The sequence below is a fragment of the Perca flavescens genome, chromosome 22 (assembly GCF_004354835.1).
Source record: "Perca flavescens isolate YP-PL-M2 chromosome 22, PFLA_1.0, whole genome shotgun sequence".
Classification (NCBI taxonomy): Eukaryota; Metazoa; Chordata; class Actinopteri; order Perciformes; family Percidae; genus Perca; species Perca flavescens.
In genome coordinates, this window is record NC_041352.1 from 11,301,169 (window position 1) to 11,318,696 (window position 17,528).

General features: G+C 40.6%; 1 long non-coding RNA gene across 1 annotated transcript in view; it reads left to right on the forward strand.

Annotated features, from left to right (window-relative positions):
- Positions 1 to 15,388, forward strand: part of LOC114549459 (uncharacterized) — a 164,073-nt gene extending 148,685 nt beyond the window's left edge. Inside the window, exon 3 of the long non-coding RNA XR_003691551.1 lies at positions 14,839 to 15,388. This is a non-coding gene — a long non-coding RNA (uncharacterized LOC114549459). The remainder of the gene's footprint in view (positions 1 to 14,838) is intronic.
- Positions 15,389 to 17,528: the final 2,140 nt, after the last annotated feature.

Below are 17,528 nucleotides of genomic sequence, written 5' to 3' on the forward strand. Positions count from 1 at the left end.
CCATGGAGTTCTCTAAAGGGTCCAGGTGGCATCTTGCCCTGCTGTCTTCTCGGAGCCAGGACGGAAAACAAAGAAGCGCGGCGAAGAGAACAAAAAAAGCCCCGAAAAATGAGGATATACTCCTTTCCACATCCTGCTTGGAGCCTTCTGTGCTTCCTGTGCCCACAGGCTTGGTGTTGGTTTGTTGTTGTTGTTGTTGTTGTTGATTTCATGCTTCTTCCTCCTCTGGATGGCTGTTGCAGTTTGAGCATAAAAGGCTGGGAAGTAAACCCTTCAAACCTTGGAACTTCCCTGGCTTTGGTGCTATTGACGGGACCCTGGTATGTCTCATATGCCCATACACTCACACTCGCACACACACATACTCACACACATACACATGCACCTAGATGCTGCAGAGTGTTTCTCTCAGAGCTCCCTGCCACCTCGTCCGCCTGCTGCCTCGAAAGAACTGGGAATACCATGGGATCTACCAGAGACTCACTCACACGTACACAGACACACGCCGGATTTAATACGCACGTGCACTCGCCGGTCGTTTGAGGCTGCAGGAAAGTGAATAATCAATTAAGTATTGATTTCTTGTAAGATTTTGTAAATTTCAAAGACAAAGACAAAGAGGGTAGCTTAAGGAGAGCCGCCAAGAGCGAGAGGAGCCGCAAATTAGCCAATAAACACAGACGGGGGAATAAACGAAGGTGAACGAACGAACCGCTCATCACTGCAATATGCTTCTGTTCATTTCTTGTTTCTCTATTGTTTCTGCATGCCCCTCCAGAAGAATTAATGATGAATGCGACAATGGTTTCCTATGGAGATGAAGGGATGACGATTGGGCGAGCGAGGGTTAAAAGCAAGAGCTGCAGGAGGATAGAGAGTCACTGGAGGACTTGGTAATTAGGCAGCCGGCAACACACGCCTCATCAGTATGCGGAGTATGCAAATTGGCCGGCTGGCTCTTTCTTTTTGTCATGGATCAGAAGGCAAGAGCTGCAGAGAAGAATTAAGAGCTATTATTCTACCCAAGGAGAGGCTGATGTATGCAAAGGAGGGGGGAGAGGGGGAGGAGGAGAAGAAGGAGAGCAAAGAACACTCTTTAACCACAGAGATATACAATGGACTCCACTGCAAAGGAGTCAAATACAATCACACAAGTACACTCTTATTGTCCCGCACACCCTGGGAGAGTCTTCTACATTTGCGCTGGAAATAGCGAAAGAGAAAACGACAATCAGACATGCACCTTCATTCGCTATTATGCCTATCTCCACATATTGATAGGCTGCTTCGTGGATGATAATTACCTTTTGGAATATCGAATCCCGAAACGAGCCTCGGAATGAAGGAACAAGAAGAAAGGACAGAAAAAAAGAGCGGAGTTATGCAAAGGCGCTAATGATATTCAGAGCGCTGACTGTGTGTCATCTGCATGATGACAACGGCCAATTATAATGAACCATTGGCTCTCCGCCACAGATAAGTAGAAGAGAGAAAGATATGGGTGAACAGGAGGGGGAAGCGAAAAGAACTTCCCCATCCCTTTCTTCTTAATTTGCCGCTGATATTTGCAGATTCTGTGTCGTGTGGATTTACAGTAACGATGCATGTTGAAAAAAAAAAAGACAACCTTTCCTTGTATTGTCCCTTAAATGGAATAAAAGGCCACAGAAGATGAGAGTATCCCTCCATGTAGGATTTATGGCTGCTTGGGGTGGTATTCCATTGCCACGTTGGTCATTTGGGCTTTGGTTCTGATGGCACTCGCTCCTGTACCAACCATCGCTCTGACGAGCCAAAGAATCTGTTGGAAAACACACACATACGCACAAGCATACGCACACACGGCGGCATCATTCACAGTTTTGCCGTCTCCCCTTCCTCATCGCACTACAAAATGCTTCCCCATCACCGTTTTGCATATTCGCATGCCGCCCCGCCTGCCACAAAGGACTAAACAGCCGTATGCAAAACAGCCTGGTATCCCCACTTACATAGCGATGAGACGCACAGTGTGAGAAAGAGGGGGCGGGAGCTGGGCGGGGGGTAAAACACGATGGGGGGGAGGAAGACAGGAAGGTGGGGGGGCAGGAGGCCCACAGGGGAGCTTGTTGGCACTAAAAAGGGGCACGTGCGGTGATACCACTCCTACTTTGTGATGACAGAAAGAGGCGGGCGTGGGAAAAATAGTGGTGGAGTGGAGGGGGGATGAAAGGGAGGGAGAAGGGGGACGAGGGCATGTTGGCACTAAGAGGTGGCACGTGTTGCCGGAACAGGAGGGGCGATGTGGGTGGGCGAGGTGCAGTGGGAGGTACAGGAAAATGGGGGGTTAGATGGGGGCGCCGCAGGGGGTGGCACTAAACACAGACGAGTGTCTAAAGAGGAAGAGTTTTCAGATTGAGGGGCCACCTGCATTAAGGAGGAATGTCACACCAAGTCCCACAGTCAACTTCCCTACACACACACACACACACACACACACACACACACACACACACACACACACACACACACACACACACCTCTTATCAGACCTCAGGGGAATATGCTAGTGGGGGTGTGGCTGCCATGCCTGTGACAGAGCAGGGTAACTTCCACACGATATACCCACGTGTGCTTCCACAGACCTGCAGGGGTGCCAGCGATGTGTTTTGTGTGTGTGTGTGTGTGCACACACACACACACACACACACACACACACACACACACACACACACACACACACACACACACACACACACACACACACACACTTTTTTGCATATGCAGATGCATCAGGAAGCTCAGTGTTCACTGCAGACTTGGCATCAAGCCAAAACGTAGACGCGGTGTGACTGGTAGTGCATATGCACGATAAACAAACACACACACACCCATGCACGCACGCACGCACGCACACACAAGCACACACATATATCCGAACAGAAGGTCTTTTGATACACTGATTTTTTTTGTTCATTTGAAGGAACTGTTGTGATTTCTTTGTGAGATTTCATTCTCTTGTATAGGATGTCTTGTTGCAGTTGAGTTTATAGGCTGCAATTTTATGTTCATTTGACACGTTTTGTATCTCAACTTTGATATATATATATATATATATATATGTGTGTGTGTGTGTGTGTGTGTGTGTGTGTGTGTGTTAAAAAAACAGTACATTTATATTTGCTGTTATTTTGATAAACGTTTATTGTTCCTCTGTAAAAAAAAAAAAAAAAAAAAAAAAGACCAATCTAAGAGGCCCTGTGTGTTAACCCAGTGCAATTTCATGTATTAATTCAATTTCATTAGAAAATACAGATTATTCTATGGCTGTTGAACTTCATATGCTTGTCTTTTGTGAACAAAGCAGATTCATGATTGTCACCATTTAAAGTAGATGTTTCTTTTTAGGTCAAGATCCGAGACTAGCTCAGCTGTGAGTTGTATGTGTTACCTAAACCTCGACCTTGGTGACAAAAACACAAAATTGGTTTGACTCCAGTCAAGAGTTCACGTTCACCGTCTTAAAGTCATCCAGTGGCAAGTGGATTTGATTATTTTCACATTCACTTCTAGTTTAAAAGCGATAGTAGTTTCACATGTCCTTCTTGAGATGCAAGCCTATAGCTTTTAGCCTCGCTAAGTGAATCATCAGTGGCAGTATCAAATTACCCTCAACAAAGACCAAAGGTTACTTAAAGGCCTTTTAGTCATCCACGCTGGCATGCCAGCTAATTTACAGCAGACTCATTAGACTAGCATTAAACACAATTTCCTGCTGACAAATTTCATTTGGTAGAAAAATCATTACCATGGCAATAATAAACAAGCTTATACAGTAGTGGCTAATGGCAATTTGAGTAACCTAATGATGTTAGCAAACCACAGAAATAGCAACAGGCCTTGAACAGCTATAATCAAAGCTCTGTTTAACATAGATGTTGACGTGACGAGTGTTAAGATTACTTTGAAGTTTTTATTTCTTTCTGTTTTCTTTCTCTTTTTCTTTCTTAAGCTTTGTCTTGGGCCTGGACTATGACAGTGGAAATATAATGTTTCATAACTGTCAGTGCACAGGGTTGTGTGTAGCCTGGGGTTGCTGTGCTGAACAATAAACCATAATTTGATAGATGAGAAATTACAGCGGTCCATCTACTGTGCAGGGCCCTCACCCCGGGCAACGCAATACCGTGCCAGATGATGTGTCACATTTCTCTGAGAGAGGGAGAAAAATGAAATTATTCCTTTATGCTTTGTTAATAATGTCTGCCTGTGTTTTGAATGTAGCATCCCTGTTTGTCTTATGTAGATAAACTAAAACTACAGATGGATGTGAGGCTTCTCATTGGCACTGCCAATTATTATATAGGCCTTCTGTCCTTTAAAGCTCCATGCATTGCTGTGTGAGAGGTGCTGCCAGGAATGACAAGCCATCTGGGTTCATGTGGTGCATATATTGTTGAGTACACCACTGATTTATATTTAACAGTCACTAAACACGCCTCCTCCTCTCTCCCACATGTGGAGAGTCACTGCTGATAGAAGATATGTATCGTAGGTAGCAAGCCCACCTCCGTTAGCCAAGGCATTTGCTATTAGCGAATGTATAGCTCTTTGAGTGTGGCATGGATTTGCTGTGCAGCAGGTTGGAAATTATGTGTTCTCTGTGACATCGTGGCTGAGAACTACTTAGAACCATTAGTACCCCTGGAGCATGCTCCAGTGCTGTATCATTTGTGTCAAGCATACAAGAATGATTTGACTTGGTCCCATGGCAAGTAACTGACAGCCATGTGAATAAACATAATGGTTGCGATCCCAATGGAAACTAGCGCTTAAGTGTAAATTAGTGGGCAACACTAATATCAAGCGAAAGGGGGAAGGTTATAAGTGAGAACAACTGCAGTATACTGAGGCGAAGATAACAAGTTGGCAGGGTGATGGGCAGCTATTTATCATCCCTGTTGTGTAAGCTGTTGCTTTGTGATTTCACCACTAGGGTCACTGTGAGGTGTGTGTTAACTTTTACTGTGCCCACATCTTACAGGAGAGAAATCCATTGAAATCTGCCCCAAGCAGAGTCCTCTCACTGTCTGATCATATATATAAACTATGTACCAAGACAGTTATGTGCTGTTAAGAATATTATATTTGTATTGCATGTTTCAAAAGCTCCAGCCAATAGCAGAGAGGCTAATCCCACTCTTTTGTTCTGCTGTGTTGTATGTCAGACAACAGCGGCACTGAAGTCAATGGAGAAAACAGTTTGTCCTCTTTTTGAAGCCGCTGAAGCTCACATCCTCAAAAGGTGGTGATGTCATGTGAAATGAATGGCTTTTATTCCTCAGTAATTTTATGATCTTGGCATGAAACCTTATATCCTACCCCATTCCTATTAAGGAACACCCCCCACCCCCTCCCCCTTTTTTTTAACAAGCGATCTGATAGATGTTCAGAAAGATGTTTTTTTCTTCCCCTTTGTTCTGGTCAGTGGGCTCATGCAATGTTTATTAGATTAAAAGTCAGTCACTGCGACGAGAGAAAAGGTGAAAAAAATGCAAAACACAAAAGAGAATCCTATCGCTGGCACTGGTAGCGCGTTCTCTGCTGGTCTTTTTTTTATTACAAATCACTTTGGAAGGCACCAGTGAGGGGAGGGATAGATTTGTCTGTGATTTAAAGCAGCAGTTTATAGTACAGCATTTATGATCAGAACTTGCGTTTGTGTCTGACAATTAACGTGACTCCAGTCGGTTTTATGGCCGGATTCAAACAGGGACTGCGTTTCATAGTGATGATAGAAGACAGAGTGGACATAAATAAGAATATACATATGTGAAATCCATAAAGGGTTACCAAATGGTTTATATGGGAAAGGGAAGTTCGGGTGGGAAGAGTTCATCCTCCACATCTGAATTGTCACAGCAACTTTTATAATGTACAGCATAGTGGGGGTTGTCATGTTCTGGTGCTTCCTGGATTGCTTGAACAACCGAATGTGACCACAATGACTCACTCACACTGAAAGTCTCTTTTATCCTTGTACTTTATTAGACTGGATTGAATCTAATCAGGCCAAATGCACAAATAAAGGCATATGAGCTGACTGTGTAATTGTTAAACTGAGGGAGACGATTGTTTTTATATGAAGGTATAAAGAATCTGCTTGGCACTGAGTGATTTTTTATTATCTTTGATGAGTTTAGGATATCTTTTGCTGCTATTACCCCATAAAGCATGTAAATATTGCTTTGAATGCAGTCTTTATTACCCTGTTTTGTAAGCATTCACACACTGCCCATCTAAATATTTAACCAGTGTTCACCCTGGTTCCCATTATCTCCTCACATTAATTCCTCAATGCATAATTGTAAATAAGTGAGAACATACTCATTGGAGCTACAACACATGTTTTTGATTCTCAAAACTAGCTCTCCTATGGTTAGTGCAAGTAATGTATCAAAACAAGTAATGTATCTTTTATTGTTAAAGATTTAAATATGATCCAAAACCAATGCCACTTAAACATGTATAGCGAGCGGCACAAAGATGGTTAACAGAAGCAAAATCCATTTGAAGCACCAGTGCACATGAGCCCGGGGTAAAGTAGTTTCACTTTAAGTGATTATTTCCAATATTTTTGTTTTTCTTTACTCTGGTGACACTTTTCGCATTAAGTACTCTCTGCGTGGTTGGTTTTCACTATAGGCACTTGCTAGTTTAGAACAATCCCTAATAAAGATGAGCAAAACTGACCTTTTAATGGTTGGACATATTTGTAAAACATTAGTTAGTCATTTGGCTAAGTTACTAAAACATCTTATCTTTGACTCACACAGAGTTCAGTTTCAGATTTTAAGAATGTAAGTACCATGGGGAACTGAATGCTTTGTAGCTATGAAAAAATTCTGTTTTTCAATTTTTTTTATATCTTTTCTCAGTGTTGATATAGGACTCCCTGGTCCAATTGGCCATGTTGACAAGAGCTCATGTCACAACTCAGCCAATTCATTTTGCATTACATTTCCCAGAATCCATTTTGACAGAACCCAGAAAACAGGCATGAACTTACTGCTCTCAATCAAAGGTGGATCTATGGCAATCAACTACAGCTACCATGTGAACTCATTAGTTTCATAACATTGACGCATGTCTACGACTGCAGCTGCATTGCTAAAGCAAAATGCAACATGCCAACTCTCTTTTACATTTTGTTCTATTGTCAGTGTATAATGTGGTACATTTGTGTTTTCTTTATGATTACTGAGTATACAAAGAAGCTCTTCTTCTTTTGGAGCGGCACCTGACAGAACCTTTACCACTGGTGTTTTTAGAGAGCTAGCTCTCTAAAACAATGGGAAACACTGACAGGACATTCATTTGTCCTTGTTTAAGCAGTTATTTAGGGAATTCATGAAAATAACCGCACACTCGACCACAACAGTTTTGTTGACAGTGTTATCATTGATAGATTTAGCTCTTTAGCATAGCTTTTCCTTCACTATCATTATAGATTGGGCTAACCTTCCTCCAGTGGAATATAGGTGCATGGCTTGAGCTGCAAAATACTGTCGGTGACAGCTGATCTCAGCAGAAAAAAAAAAAAACTAGAGTGGAGCACAATCAACAGAAAGACTTATGTGAAATGATATATTAAAGTAAGGTCAAATACAATCTCCAAAACAGGGTAAATTAGAATAAAATAAATAAAAAGAAATAGAGCACATGATATTAGTTCATGTGTTAAAGCAGTAAATATTACCCTGCTTGTTTTCTTTTTTTCCTGTATTAATATATGTGGCTTCTCTTAGACTCAAAGGATTGAGTACAGTAGATAATATGTGTTGGACAATCAACACCGCAACTGAACGCCTCTCTCTCCCTCCCTCTTTCTCTCCAACAATCAGCAGCATCATCCACCTTTCATCAGGCCGGACCATTGATCCTCCACCCGGCAGGGGGTCCTTTCAGTATGCAGCCTAATGTTCTCATTATATGTCCTGCATGGTCCCATTGCTGATGACTGGCTGATTACCATCTCATTAAGAGAAATGGCCAGGCAGGGGAGAGAAGGACCTGTCACACATTAAGGAGCTCATCAGAGCACAGAAATAATACATGCCGGAGACTTGCTTCATGTCTGATGGTACTGGATGAAAAATGATTTATTTATTGGAGAAAATAGCAAGGAAGAACTTGCACTGTAAAATATGATTTGCAAATATTTGGGATTTGACATTTTGAATGCACACATTGATCACTTTAAATATTGTTTCAGCTTGGATACATTTTTGTTTAGCCACACTTAGTACTCAGTACATGTACTGACCATATAGTATGTAAAATGTGCAATCATAGACTCAAAGTTGCTCAGTTCGATATGATCCGGTCAGCCCTTACCATTCAAACTTTGAGATATGATTCAGAATGTTTTGTCCTTTTTAAACTCTGAGACACGTCATGCATTTGCCCCAGTGTAACAATGACAGTGTTATCACTCAGGAATCATATTTTTATACACCGTTGCTAATTACAGCCCTGGTTTTACGAAGAAACATGTTGGTCAATGATGTACCTTGATTCAGATAGCCTTGTCTGTGTGTGCAAGTGTATCTTTATTCCAGCATCCATGTGTGTTGGGGGGTGGAGGGAGGGGGTCTGAAAATCCCAAGGTAATCTGAAGCACAAAGGCAATGTCATTATAGACATGGGGGGACATTATTCTAAAATGGCAAGTGATGCAGTGCTGAGACAGTAGATAAGGTGAAGAGAAAATGTGGAGGAAAGAGGAAAGGAGAGAGTGAACGCTTGAATTTGTCATGGACAGATAAAAACAGACTAGGGCCAGGCTGGAGGACACCGTGATATGGGTGTTGTTTTTTTTATTCCTTTTTTCCCTCTTCCTTTACTCCCTCCCTCCCTCCCTCTCGCTATACCCTCCTCACTCCCTTTTTGAGGTTTATCTGACATACGATGAATGCAGCAATTTTATCTGAATAGACAAAGGAGCAGTGACATGCAGCCTCACTGTGACGATTGACCTTGAAGGAGACGAAAGGAAGGAAGGAATAAAGGAGGAGGGAAGGAAGAAAGAGGGAAACGGCCATGGCCGTTACTGCCTCTGTCTGTTTGTTACAACACTCTGAGCTATCTTAATGTTATCCTTCTAATACTGGTAATACTAAACAATGCACATGTGTTTATATAACGTTTTTTTAAACTAGCTGACGAGCATTTGTATATGCTATTTCCATTTTCCATTTAAATGAGTTAAATTAATGGTATTAGATGGCGGATGTCACAGCTACAGTGGAGTGTGGTGGAATATCTTCTACAACCTTGTACAGTCCTGCAGACTTGAAATAAAGGGCTTTCTTTCTACACTCAATATTTAACATCATACCAGAAAATTGTGAAAAGAAAAATTACATCAGCAGCAGCTTTAACAAGTCCATAATTCAACAGAGACACAAGTCTTGGTTGCATGATGAGTTCGAGGCACGACTCACTTTTCTCAACTGGAAATAAATGTGCTCTCTTGCTCTTATTAGGCCTATTGCTTGCACTAATGCTTTCTCCACCTACACGTTAAACCAACGACTGGATGCAAAAAGTTCAGGCATGTTCTCTGGGGGCTGCTGAAAGTCATCCTGCAAAATGTAGGAAACAGCTTTCTGATGTTGAAAGATAGGCGAACAAGGTTATTGGATGACAGGCACATCAAGAAGTCAATTACATTTTGTCTCAAAATAAAACCTGTGTGTGGATCTCTTTTCCATTTTTTTTTCTCCAATGGAAACTGATGCTTCAACCTTTTACTTCTGTTGTCAAAACAAGTTACATGTTTCTATGAATTTCACTTTATTTGCTAAATCAATCAGATCTTGAATTTTGATCTAGAAAAATGTATTTATCTTTTGTGAAATGAATACTGACAGTAAAGGGACACCAACGGAGTTATAAGAGCTTCATTTTGTCTAATGCAAATCTCAGTCTTCCTGCTGCTGATTATACTCTATGAGTGTGTGTAATTGATGACTTTTCTTTTCCCTCCCATCTCTCATAGTTACACTACAAGTATGTACTGCCAACATGTACTAATTAATTGGTTGATTAATGGCTCTTTGGCTCACAACCAGACATTAGGGTTACATTGTGACATGTAAACCACATTGCAAGAGATAAACACTCAACACGCAATACAATACACTTAATAACTCAGCAAATATCAAGCAGAACCCATATATGCATTTCTTTCTTTGTTGGCATTTTATGGGCTTTACTTTCTGCATAGGAAGGAACGATTTATTGACAATGTCCTGTTTCAAGAACACCATGAAACACAGAAGATTGTAGACAGATGACCGTACAGTCACTGTTATTGTGACTATACCTGAACGCATGCAGCATCAAACTTTACAGCCTTTGAGGACTTTTAACCCAATGTAGCAGCTGTCTGATGTCACCTGGAGTGCATGTGTTGAGCTTAACACACTGTGGCACACCTAAACTTTATAGTCTACGGCTGCACACTGAAGTGGAACAGGGTTATATGTGGCCCATAGCTGGCGTCTTCATTTGTGATAGGACATTACCCGCAGCACAGACTTCTTTGAGTTCTGACCAATTCAATTAACAGATTTGTTCTGACATAAGCATTAGGTTATGTCTCAGATGTGATGTAAAAGACATGCTGAAAAAACATTGTATTAGTGGATTTTGCTGAACTGAACTGCATGTTATTCATTTTAAATGTCAGTAATCTTCTGTGTCACTGAGCTTAATCTGAAACAGGAAAGGAGTAATTTCCCTAATCGGGCTAAAGATCAAATATTATTTCAATGACAATATGGAAAAAAGAGCAAGACAACCCCCAAGATTGGAGGAAACATTTATGATAAAGCAAAAATTACAGAAAACTTCCACGTCCTGATTACGCTCATAGAATTAAAAAAAAATGTATTGCCTTCCTTATGCGTAAAATTACAGAGATAAGTTTGTAAGATGTATAATCCTTATTCTCATGAACAGTTCAACAAACTATTGAATGTTACAGATAATAATACTTATCCTCTTATACTTGCGAAATGTACTTTTTAAATTCATTTTATAATTACTTTTTTAGCAGCTAACAACTTACATCTCTCAGAATGCATGTACCGGTGGCCAGTTTCATAGATATAAACCAATAAACTTACAGACGATATACTGTACATGCATGGGACAATTTTAAAAGTTTAAAATGATGTATATTAGGGGTGACCCCGAATAGTCGAAGATTTGATGCATCGATATGCGGAGCCTGATTCGACCACCAATCTCACAGTCGGATCTTTGCGTGTGTTATTTTGAAACGGCAATATGGGGGTGCTCAATGTCTAATTTCACACAGAACTACTGGTTTTGTATGGTTATATTAAGTTATATACAGCCTTTAATTATGATAATGCTGTAAAAAAAAAAACGTGAAAAGAAAGAAAGAAAAGTTCAATAAATATTTTTTACGTGTGTGTGTGTGTGTGTGTGTAAATCCAACCACCCCTGTGAAAGATTTAAGTTTCACTTTCCCTGATCCGCGACAGACAAGGAGCATCAGACGAGGAGATTAACGTTACTTAACCATGTCTGGAAAAAGAAAATCTAAAGTGTGGATGCACTTTCAAATGGTAAAAGGTGATCCAAAAAAAGTAAAATGCAAGTTGTGCCAACAGCTCATGTCCTGCCACTCGTCAACAACAAACATGGCTTTCCACTTAAAACGGGTAAGTTATTGTTACCAATAAAGACGTTTCACTTTTTCATATATAATGGCGCTTTTAATTTACGAATAGCAATATCATATGTTGGGACTTAAAATATTTTAGTCTTTTTCTAGATCCACCCACAGTATCAGACTGACGACAGCAGTTCATCTAGTAGTAGTAGTAGTAGTAGTAGTAGTAGTAGTAGTAGTACCGGAGCTGCGCCAAAACTAACTCAAAGAAAGCTAGATTTGAGACCGCCATTGCCCGAGAAAAGGAAAAGAGAAATCCCGGACAAAATTGCAGAGTTTATTTTGCTTCACACTGAGGTCAGTGAATGTTGTGGACGGTGAAGGTTATAAAGAATTAATGCGCACACTTGAGCCAGGATACACAGTTCCCAAAATAGAGACAGTTATGCATGCGGTGGATGCGAAATACGCGTCCATACGCGCCTGCGGTTTACATGTTACCCTCCTGCTGACTAGTGTCGTGCCCCTCCCAACCCATTCACACACACACACACACACACACACACACACAGATGATTTGACTATCAGTCGACTATAGAAAGATTCGTCAATTCTGATTCGAATGTGTAAATCCTTAGTCGGGGACACCCCTAATGTATACATGTATGCATAATCTGCATAGCAATGTTAAGAGATGCATCAAAATCGAACAAAATGATTGCCACATAGGATAAAACCATTTAGATAAAATAGATGTGAGCCCAGAATTGAACCCAGTGGTGCCCCATGTTAGAGGAGCTAGTAATGAGACAGAGAAAGGTTTACCCATACTGTATGCCAACTTACTCGATGAGGCTGTGAGTGAAGATGATATAATCAATGTTAGCAACATTGTTACCTGAAGTTACACAACTACTAAAGAATAACTGGAAATAAATGAGTGAACAACTTGAGGACATGTTTCTTAAAAGAGTCTTATATGCTTGCTTTAAAAACTCAGGGCATTAGAAAAAGAGACCAATGATTCATTAACAATAGAGAAAAAAGACAATTTTTTTTCTCATTACTTTTTTATGTTGGCTATTTCACTCTGAGGAGGTTACATCCAGATGCCTTCAAATTTAAAAGATGAATAACCCTGAGAGTTTAACAAGAAATTGGAAAAAACTTTTATCTTCTGATATACCAATCTTGTCAGTTAAGAAATAAAAGAGAAATTGTCAGAGTTTACAGATGAGCTGCAAGATGTAAGATTAATAGCTCTATAGAGGGATGAGATTATTTGTGTTTGCATTAATTAAACAAGCAAACAGTTCATCTTTTCCATTATTTTGTTTCCAATTCAGCGTCGGTAAATCCTTCATATGTAAATAATAACTTGGAGTTACTCTATACTCTGCCCCTCTGTAATTCATTTTCAGGCACTTAAGATCATCATTGGTCTTACCACACGATTAATATGAGATATTTCTGTACTGTTCTTCTAGAAACAACACATAATGTGTTAATCTAAGTACTGCCTCTACAAACACATCCCAGGCTGAGGTCAGCTGCCTTATAGTTCATGGAAAACAATAATGTGGCCAAGCTCTCTATTGGGGAAAAACACACTGCAGCGCGTCTTAGAGTCACATGTGTTTACTGTGTAAATGTCACCTTTTGGGTGGTATGTACTTCCCAAGCTTTCACTGGAGCTGTGTTTAGATCGAGAAAATGTCAACTGTTTTCTTCCTTGCTTCTTGTAGCTTTAAAGATGCAATATGTAATACTGACAACTAGCGTTTAAAATAGTTACTGCAGTCCAAATTCAAAATACTGGAGAGAGTTGTCTCCCCTGGCCCCTCCTCCCCAGACTCAAAGTTCACGATGGTTGCCAGGTTGAGAACGCAGCATCCACAACAATGTTGCTAGAGCTAGTCTCACATAGTCAGACATTACTCCACAGCGCAGCGGAGTAGCTAACGTTAGATGCTGGCTATGTTGAGAGTCATAAAAGCCCGTGCTCACGCAGAGCTCTGTACCCGACTGACAGACACACTTTGTCGGCTTAAAATTACTGCAACAACCGCTGAAACAGCATGACCTCGCCGTCCTCTCTACCCGACTAACAGACACACTTTCACACTAACTTTAGGTGGCAGTTGATAATAACACACACGCCAAAACATAAACAGACATTCCATCACGGAAGAGAAATTTCAAAGGAGAAAATACTGACTTTTGCATTCTTGTCAGAAATGTTAGTATTTCAGCTTAGCATGTTTCCTTAATATCTGATGAACAATTTTGGTCATTTTGGGATTTAATACAGTAAATATATTACATACTGCATCTTTAACTTTATTTTTTGGTGAGCAAAATCTACACAGAATGCAGAGTGGCATCTTTCTTTGCCAAAAAGTAAACCTGGCTAGATCAAATATGCTGTTGCATTAACATCTGAGGAAGTACGCAAGGTTCTTAATCTTAATTTAAACCCATCTACATACTGGCATTCTGAAGAAGCAAGTATTGCTTCTTGCTTTAAACGGGCAGTTTATTTTACACAACTCTAAGTTCTCTTTTATCCCATATAGATAATTAATTGATTCACTGAAATTTAATTCAGGATTTATTTATGGTTATTTCATCATTCAAGACACAGTGATTCAGTCTTTTCTATCCATCAATGTATAGATGCCACATGTTGACCAGTCGAATGCGATGTTAAGAATGTCAGGCAAGGCCGCCTTTGTAACAGGTGTGTGACTCTATCCAGACAGTTATCTTTTAATCTGCTAATGTGAAGGGAAGAGTAATCCCACATGTGGAAGTTTTACTACTCTGTAATTGCGGAGCTGCTAGTGAGCAGCCCCCTGAGCCTCAGAGAAAAAGAATGACCTGCATTGAGCTCCAAAACACAGACAGACGCGATAACATTTAGAGGGGATGAAATTTGTGTTAATTTCAGATGACTTGTCTTTTCCAAACTAATTTAGTTTTCGCTCTGTTTGTTGACGTTGCTTGTAATGTGACGACAGTGACATGCATTTCCACAACAGATGGATTAATGTTTTTCTTTTCTCCGTGAATTTTTTTCTCTCTTTTTTTATTCCCCTTTACTCTCTCGCTCTCTCTTTCTTTCTTTCTTTTCTCTCTCTCTCTTGCAGGATCTCATCTAGACAGGTGCTTCCTGTCTGGACTTTGACGTAAAATTAAACACATGTCCAGATGTGAAGTATGTGTGTCCATGAAAGTGTGTGTGCATGTGTGTGCATGTCTAAGACAGAAAAAACGGTTTCTGTTTCTGTGCACGACCTGGTCATTTTACCACAGTTGAAAGAAGAAGGAATGTAAAGAAATAAAGTAAGACAGACAGACAGAAGAAGAGAGAGGGTAATAAAGAGTGTGGCCATGAAAGAGAATTTGCGACAAATGCAATCCCATGATTGAACAAGTTAACTTTCAGTGAACCTATTACCCCTATAACTTAAGCAATGCACAGAGAAATTAAATATGTCTACTTGGTGTATGCACCCCTCTCTTTATTTACATGTGTTTTGCTCCTTGAAAAAATACAAAAAGTTAGCCTACACATCCACATAGAATACTGACATTGTGAATGAAACCGTGTAAATCATTGTAGCTTTCCACAACATACATCCATACAGTATTTGTGCCTGTGTATCTATCATGTACAAATGTTCATTCAATTTTATTTAATGCCAGTTTCAAGATGATTCCAGGTTAATGGCATCACAATGTTGCTTTCAGAGAGCGATTAAATACAGTTGTCTAAAAGACATGGTTTCCCGTTTTTTCTTTAGCTTTTTTTGTCCTTGTCCTGAATGGAGACAGGGGAAGAGAGAAAGAGAGGGAGAAATGGAAAGGTCATGAGTGATGGATGCTTTGTGTGTGTCTGTCATTCCCAATTACTGAACTTTGCCTTTTAAAGCGTCGCTCAGATGCATTTCTCATTTCTGCCTTTCTGACTGATGAAGAGCAGGCTCTGACTGGGGGCACTGTGTGGTTTAAACACCGCCTCACTAGCCATTCACTATTTACTTCAGACGCAATACACTGCAGCAGCCGCTCATGCTTTGCACTACAACTTTCTTGATTTGTAGTAATCGTCACATTCCGTTATCAAATGTATAGTTTCCCTGCGCTCAGGTCTGTGGTGTGAAACGAAGAAAAATAAGATAACATATCATGTTTTTGTATTCAAAAGTATACAAATTTAACGCAAGGCTGCACTTTGTTGCTGAGCAAAGCAGATGCCTACAATACCGACAGTCGGTGCTCGGACTCTTTAAAGCTTATCACTATTACCGTTATTAATTCCTAACATTTTCGTTGAGATGGCTCACAGCAAAACAAATACATGAAAATGTTATCTACAGTTGAGTATCCTATTAGGCAGCAAACACGTTATGATTGAATAACCTTTTGCATTTTGAAAAACAAAAATCACCAGCAGTATATAAATTCCTGCATTTTTATGTTGTGTGATTTTCTTCTGTACATTTTCACAGAATAACTGCATAGAAATGTTCGGTATGCAACCTTAGTATGTTCCTATATGCTCCTATCCTTATTTTTGTACACTTACACACATTTCTTTCACATTATCTGCTTGATAAGTGTTTAAAATGCATTCACTGCCCTGTATTTAACACAATGTGGCCTATGCAGCTGCCTAATGTGGTCTTCTGTGTTATTTTTAAGGAAAAAGAAAGAGAGCGCAGAGGGACAGGTGCTATGGCAGGCAGCTAGGCTAATCTCCTCTGTGCTCTGTCAGCCTCTTCGCAAAAACTTTAAAAAGTGTCATGTTGACTAGCTGTAACACCGTGACACTCTACAGACATAGGAAGAAGAGGTAGGAGGGAGGAAGGGAGAGAGGAAGCAGAGATTGAGACAGAGCAGGAGGGGATGGAGGAGGAGGGAGGGAAAAGAGAAAGGTTGACAAAAAAAAATCCAAATATATACATGCACAGGAAGAACCAGCTGAATCCACCAACACCTTCCTCATTCTCGCTTTTTTTTCTCCACCCACCGTCTATATTAAAATCATTCCCTGTTAATACATCTATTTTCTGCTCGTGAAAACCTCCCTTAGTGTCACGATAAAGGTGGAGGTGGTTTGTGAGGTTGGCCCGAGGAGAGCTTTATGAGACAAGCTGCGCTGATATATGGCTCGCGGAGACTCCATTAAAACCCTGGACCTGCGCCATTTGGGAAAATGGAGGTCACTCATGCTAGGGTCATGTGGCATCTATAAAATCAAACTTTTTCTTAATATCTGGCCGTATATCACCTGTCTCTTTTCCATTTCTTGCCTTTTTTCCCCCCACTAATGCTTGAATCTTAAACAATAGGTCCAGGGTCGAGGATGATCGTTTTTCAAGAGGCAGAAGGGGGGCCCGCGGGGTGTGTGTTTGTGTGTGTGTGCTTAGGGTTGGTAAGGGGAACAGGGTGATGCTCAGTTTTTGATAAATGTACCGTATCAGATCTGCAGAGGAGCATAAGGGGAACGATCTGCAGTTGGTAATCTTAGAAAGAGAAGAACAGGTGTTTAAAGGCATGGTCGGGAGTCCTTTGTTCTTACTTTATCTGTCTTTCCTCCATCACTCTCTTTTCCTCTGTTTGTCATGCTCAGCTTCTCATTTCGTCCCTCTCTGCAGGTAACCTAATTAAAGTGACTTCACGCTTTCTCCCTCACTCACCTTACACGTATAATTGTCTCTGTCTCTTGCACTCGTTCTGCCTCTCTCTTTCTCCCCACTCACACTCTTTGTTAGAATCTTAAACTTGTCTTAAACCCCTTTCTTTTTACTCCAGCTCCTGTCTCTGTGTACCC